Source organism: Vicia villosa, linkage group LG6 (genome assembly GCF_029867415.1).
Source record: "Vicia villosa cultivar HV-30 ecotype Madison, WI linkage group LG6, Vvil1.0, whole genome shotgun sequence".
NCBI lineage: Eukaryota > Viridiplantae > Streptophyta > Magnoliopsida > Fabales > Fabaceae > Vicia > Vicia villosa.
In genome coordinates, this window is record NC_081185.1 from 80,604,529 (window position 1) to 80,611,941 (window position 7,413).

Below are 7,413 nucleotides of genomic sequence, written 5' to 3' on the forward strand. Positions count from 1 at the left end.
TATTTTCTACCTAATTTTTAGTATAACAAGTTTGGTAAGAGTTGATTAAATTGGAGATAAAATTGGAAGCATTTGATTCAAAGACTCAATCATGTATGGAAATCCAATTTTATTAAGATTATATCCAATTTGTTGACCTATTGGTGTCTCATATATATGCTAGAGATAAGGAGAGGGCGGAGGAGTTTTTTGGGTGGCCGAAAAATCCTTGTTCAAGGACCAAAACCGGATTCAACAAACTCAAGAGGAAAACTAAAATCGGTTTCCTAGTGGTAGAGCGATTCAAGAGGCCTTGACGATTTCAACACATCCCTGGATCATTCTTGGATCGATTTCAATCATCAACAACGTTCCAGGCCCATAGAATTGCGCTCTGCGGTTTACGGTTTGGTGATTTCTTTTTTTCATTCGACCTCGGCGATTCATGCATCGTTAACGTAATTGGATGGCATATTTGTGTTCAGGAGGGAATTTACAAGGTGTCTGGATGGTTTAATTAGAGTTTGAAACCGTTTGTGAGAATCCGCCATTGTTAGGGTTCTTGCTCTTCAAATTGGGAATCTTGGATAGAAACAAAATCGACCGGAATTAATAGCTGCATCGTGTTCAGGGAATAGTTTTCGTTCGATTTGAGTGTTTTATGAGAATTGATCTGGACGCTATGAAGAATTTGGTCATCGCAGGGGCATAGCTAGTATTTGCGTTTTTTTTCAGAAAATCATGAAGAAGAAGAACAGTAAAAAAGGGCGCTGTGTTGTTTTAAATTTCATTGCTTCGTTTTCCTCTATTATTTTCATGGGGCGTATAATTATCACCAATTAACACTGGCTTAGTGGGAGAAAGGCGCATCCCTAAGTCTTCAAGTGAGAGATGACGCGAGTTCGATCCTCGCTCCAGCCAGTAATTTTTGGAGTAATTTGTTTCCAGATCCTGCGCGTAGTCTCTATGAACGTCCACCATGCACCCTCGTATCATAGTCATTGGATCTCCAGCGAATAGAATCTAACGCCCCCAGATGTGCAAGACTATCATGGATGCTCAGAATACACTCATATGCAATCAGGCCCCAGGTTTTCTTGTTTTATTTGTTTTTTATTGTTTTATTTTGTTTTTTTTTCTTGTTGGAGAAAAATTTTAAATTCAATTAATATGATTAATAGGATTAATATATAATTAGGATATAATTAGTATAAGGACTTCTCCCGAGTATTTTTAATTGCTCGATTTAATTATTATTAATTAAATATTAAAACCACAAAAAAAACCTATAGAAAGTTATCATGTATTAGGGTTTGCCCCACCCCATTGGTCGTTGCCTAAAGTATTAGGATTAGGATTTTCTAACCGACTTAGGTTTTAGCCAAACAACTTTAGAATTTTATTCGCTTCGATTAAATCAATTGATCGCGGTGGGTAATAATCAAATAATTACTTAATCATTAATAAAAATTAAAATAACATTGATTTTGCTAAATGGTTTTAACCAAAGCCATTGGTTACGATGATTAGCATTTTTCCTTTATCAAAATTCGTAATTATTTGTAATTGAATCTATCGATTATGAGGGGTAACGATAATTAAAACACGCGCATTTGCTATTCGCGATAATCAATCTATCGATTATAGTGGTTAGCAATCCTCCCTTTAATCCGTTAGCCATGGTGATCAAACCTATTGATCATCGCAACTAACGGTAACAAATTAAAAATCAGGGTTGTACGCCCAAATCTTAAAACACATTAAACCACGACACTACAGATTTCAATCACTGCGATGTTCATAACTACGATAAGGTAAATTCAAATACCTTCGAACTTCGCATTTTAAAACAACTTCAAACAACATCAAATCAAATTCTAAATTCTAAGGCGTACAATCCTGTGCCCGAACTACGTAGACTCTGATCCTCCCTAAGGAGGTACGTAGGCACTTGGCAACAAGGCGAGTCCCCTTCCTCCAAATCTTAATCATGTCTTTAACCCTATTAATTGTTTGTTACCTTTCTTTATGTTTTGCCATAACCCTTATCTTTGCAATGTTAACCTTTAGGAAAGGGTTGAGGGTGCCTAACACCTTCCCTCGACCTGAATATAGTATCTTACCCTGATCTCTTAACTACGTAGGGTTTCCTATTCGCCCTTCAGAATAGGTGGCGACTCTAAAATTATTAATTTTTAGGGCAGGTTGCTACACACTTGTTTTGAATTACTTTTCTCTTGCCTTGACATGCTTGTATGTGGTTTCAAAAACTTTTGCAAATTGATTTTGTAATGATCCTTGTGCGGATGTATACAAAGTGTTTTATCTTTCGAAAGATGTTTTGAAAAAAAGAACGTTAACTTCGTAATGATCCTTGTTTGGATATATACCAAGTATTGTCTTTTTTTGAAAGTTTTATTTTGAAAAACAACGGTATATGAGACATTTGTTTGTTTTGATTTGAGCAAGCAAATTAGGAGGTCTACCCTAAGTTACAAGGTCTTTTCCTATTTCCTTTAGAAAGTTCTCCTTTCACCGGATGTAAACGAAAGTTCGATTTTGCATTTGAAACAGTAGAATTTGATTTTTGATTTTGAAAAGAGTAAAAGAGGGATTACCCTAAGAGGTGCAAGTGTGATTGTGTTTTGATTCAGATATTTTATCTTTGTAGTTAGTGACCTAACGCTTCAATTTTTATCTTTGACATACACGCAGTTTTATATGTACAGAAATTAAAATGCGGAAATGTAAAATGTCGAAAATAAATCTACGCTATTACATCGATTGTGTGGGAAATGTAAACTACGCTACTTACATGAATTTGACAACCTATACACTTGATCTAGGAATTTAAATTGCAATAAGATAAAAGAAATATTTTTTTGGATTTTTTGATCATTGATTTTAATTAGAATTAATGCATGATTAATTTAAATAAAATGAGAAAGAGGTGGAAATAAAATTTAAACCTAAAAATTAAGTTTAAAATATGTTCAAAATACTTGTCAATTAATTTTATAATAAAACTAATTTTTTTTGGAATTTTTGAAATTGATTTGAAAACTATTAAGTTAAATAATATATAATTATACAAATAATTATACAAATAATTAAAACTTAAAGAGAAAATTATACTAAATATATTCAAAATTAGTCTATAATATATAAACTAAATTTAATATAAAGAACAATTTTTTTTCTGATTTTTTTATTGGTTGAAATAATTAAAAAGCAAACATATAAATATATACTAATTAATTAAGCAAAATATTTTAATTATTAAGAAAAATAAAATATTTTTATGGAAAAAATTAATTAAGCATTTTATCAAATTAATGGTAAAAAGAAAATATTTTTTATGTTTTTTAATTGGTTGTTTTAAATTAAATGCAAAAAATTAAAATTATTAGTTAAATATGCAGGGAGGTGTATTAAGCAGTTTGGATATTGAACTGAAATCAGTTGTTTTTGTGGAAACTGGGCTCAAGAGGGGTGTGTGAAAAGCAAATGCGTGCAGGCCCAACCCATGTTTTTTCTGAACTTAAGTGAAGTGGGACCCAGCTTTATTCAAACGAACCAATCATAGCTCTTCCCTCCGCCACGCAAGCTCTGGACTTGTTGACTGGCCAATGAAACGATTGGAAAGAGCCACGTGAATCAGTCAACCACGCCTGGATCTGTTGACCTCCGGAACAGTGATTCCGGTCATCTTCTCCGGCTAGGGCATCTTCCAACTGCAAAAAATACGTTAGATAAATACCAGAGGAAGACCCTACCCCCCTAAATCGAGGTCTGGGAATCCATTGGTGAGGTTAGTTTGGACTGAAATTGCCTGGTTCAAGAGATTCGAAGAAGAACATGAACACACGGTTGACAATGGCAACCTATGTTCTGGACGTTAGAACTCTCATGCTAGGGTTCAAACCTGATCTAATGATCATTATAAACTCAACCATATCCATTAGACATGATAACAACGCATAAATGGAGAGTTTGAAATCAATAAAAGTTTACCAAATCGGAGAGTGAGAGAGCTCGAGTTTCAGGCCCTTATGAACTTGGATATTGATCTAAACTTACTCAAACAAGTCCCAGGAGATGATTTATGGACTTAGTTTGCTTTGAAACTAGCTACAAATTCAAATACGAAATTTAAAGTTTCTTTGATTTTTCTTTGAAAAATGAAGTGAGTTTATGCTATTTCCTTGCTATATTTCGTGTGTGTTACATTGATGAAGCATACTACTTCATTTATAAGCTAAGATGTGCTTAAAATCTAAGCCAAGAAGCATTGATTGCTTTTGTTGAATTTTTGATTTTTAAATATTAAAAATCTTTGAAATTTTGACCAAAGTGATAACACGATTTTATATCGTATATTTAGCTTAAAATCCATGGATATTTATAGCATTTTCCGTTTATTATGTTAATTTATTATGATATTACGCGAGTTTTTGCTTTGTTTCAGGTTTTACACTCTTATTATGCCGAATTGTGAAAAAGAGAAGAAATGGAGCCAAAACAACCCTTATCTATGCCTAAAAGACGTAAATTGGGTGCTGAAGTAAAAAGGGAGTGCAATTAAAGGCCAAGTGTGCTGAAAGAGACCCAAAGGCCCAATGAAGCAATCCAGCCCACGAAGGAAAGCAGCCCAAGCCACACAAGTAAGCAGAGACGCACGTCTCTGCCACCTCAGCAAAAGGGAGACGCACGTCTCCACCTCCCTAAATTCTCTCCACTTGAGACGCACGTCTCAAGTCTCCCTGAAGAATAGGAGACGCACGTCTCCACGTCCCAGTCTGCAGAAGTTCCTCTTTTCACGCAAAGCAACTGCAAAGCCCCTCCTATAAATAGGACCAGCCACTTCACTTCAATCTGTCCGATTTCCTGCCAACGAAGTGCTGCCGAAATTATACCGCGAACTGCTTTTCCTTATTCTGCTTTCATTTAACCGTTTATTTTCTCACAACGATTTCTACACTGGAAATTGTTGTGAACTTTTCGTAGATCTAGCCTTACGTTAGATTTATTGTTTTATTTCCTTGTTTTTATTTTCTGCTATTTAAATTCCGAAGAACGATCCAGCCAACCTGTGGTGGAAGTTCGAGTACTTCAAGATTCAATTCAATTCAGATTTATTTAATTCAGGTTTTTATTTACCGCCTTTATTTATATTATTATTGCATGATATATTATATGCCATTTAATATGCCTGTTATTATGAACCGAACCGATATATGTATGTTTAATCGTATCAATATGTCTGGCTAAATTACTAAAGGTGTCGGTATGTAAAGTAAGTTAACCGTAGGGGTCCGAAATAAATTGGCTTAATTATGTTTTATTAATTATCACTTATTTTTGGTTTGTATGTCTAATTTAATTAGTAAGTATTAAAACCGATAGAGCGAAAGTTTGAGGGCTTAGGACGGTCAAAGGTTAAAACCAATAGAGCGAAAGTTTAAGGACTTTAACTGGATAGTAGACATAGGACATTAGTTTTAAGGATGGCGAAAGCGTATTAAAACTAATTGGAACTTATTTATTTTCAAAAATTGTTTTTACACTCGAGCGGGATGGCGAAAGCGTACGTTAGGGTTATTAGCTTGCTCCGAGTCAACAGAGCGAAAGTTTGAGATTAGGAGATTTAAATAGATAACAACCTCGTAAAATAGGCATTTTATTAATTACATTGTTTCCAAAAAGCTCTTCTAAAATCTAATGGGATGACGAAAGCGTACATTAGGATTAGGATAGTAGTCTGAATCAACAGAGCGAAAGTTTGAGACGAGGATTTTTAATCAATTGGGATTAGTAAAGATTTTTAATTTAATTATGCAAAAGCCAATGGACCTTCGGATTACCTTTAGTTAAACGAAATACATACTGATACCTGTCTTTTATTATTATTCTTTATTTTCTCACAATCACTTTCCCTTAGGAACAATCGAAATTTTAGTACTCCTAGCTTTACATAGTAACCTTAGATAACGGTAGATCGATTCATAGTCCCTGTGGATTCGATATCTTTTAAAACTACACGACACGACTGTGCACTTGCAGTTATCAGATTTATAGACACGTAAAGTCGCGATCAAGTTTTTGGCGCCGTTGCCGGGGACTATTTAAGTCGATATCGTAACTCACTGTTACACCGTAGAGACTAGGATAATTCTTCCCTTTCTTTTTGAACGATTGTATGCCAAATACTCGTTCACAAGGAGGAGATTTAATACAACGAATTAACGAGATCGAACGTTTCATTAACGTTAAACGACGAGCTCGCAATCTTCCCGAAGTAGCAGAAATTCCGATTAATCAGGAATTGATTTTTACTGATCAAATCATTCTAATTACCCCGAAGTTAGAGATGGCTGCTATTCGTCCTCTTAGAGACTATGCCGCTCCTTCGCGCGCTGAACCGCATTCAAGTATCGCACCACCTGCGATTGAAGCGAACAATTTCGAACTGAAACCTTCACTGGTCCAAGCTGTTCAACAGAATCAATTCTCTGGAAGCCCTGTTGATGACCCCAATCTCCATTTATCCGTGTTCGTGCAATATGCCGACACTATCAAAGCCAACAACGTTAGTTCCGAAGCTATTCGATTACGCCTTTTCCCTTTCTCCTTGAGAGATAGAGCGAGAGCGTGGCTTCAATCCCTGCCTTCCAATTCCATAACTACGTGGGACGAATTGAAGAGAGTATTCTTAGCGAGATACTTTCCGCCTAGAAAAACTGCTATGCTTAGAGGTCAAATCAACGGATTTACCCAGAAAGATAACGAATCACTCTTCGAAGCTTGGGAACGTTACAAGGACATGCTTAGAATATGCCCTCATCATGGACTCGAACCATGGCTGATCATCCATACTTTCTATGGTGGTCTCTTATATAACACTAAAATGACTATAGATGCCGCTGTTGGCGGAGCATTAATGGACAAACCCCATGATGAAGCATACAAACTCATAGAGAACATGGCACAAAACCGTTACCAATGGGGTGGAGAACGAGCCGCTCTAGAGAAAGCCCAAACCAAAGGAGGAATGTACGAAATAAGTGGTATAGACCGCGTTAACGCTAAAGTAGACGCTTTAACTCAAAAGATCGAGAATTTGACCATCACTCCTTCAGCCACCGCTGCCGCTGTAACACCTAACTGCGAGATTTGTGGATTGACTGGGCATGTAGTTGCTGAATGCCAACTCTTGACTGGAGTCCCATCTGATCAAGTAAATTACGCTCAAGGAAACCCTTATTCTAACACGTACAACCCTGGATGGAAAAACCACCCGAACTTTTCTTATAAGAACAACAATGCGTTGTACGCGTCTGGACAAGCACCTGCTGTACCACCTGGCTACCAAAAAGCGCCTGTAGCTGCTCAAAACACCCCTAGGAAGTCAAATCTAGAAATCATGATGGAGAA

General features: G+C 36.0%; 1 non-coding gene across 1 annotated transcript; it reads right to left on the reverse strand.

Moving 5' to 3' along the window:
• Positions 1–6,724: 6,724 nt before the first annotated feature.
• LOC131615306 (small nucleolar RNA R71) lies at positions 6,725–6,831 on the reverse strand. Its single transcript, XR_009287728.1, has one exon. It is a non-coding gene; the product is annotated as a small nucleolar RNA R71 (small nucleolar RNA).
• Positions 6,832–7,413: the final 582 nt, after the last annotated feature.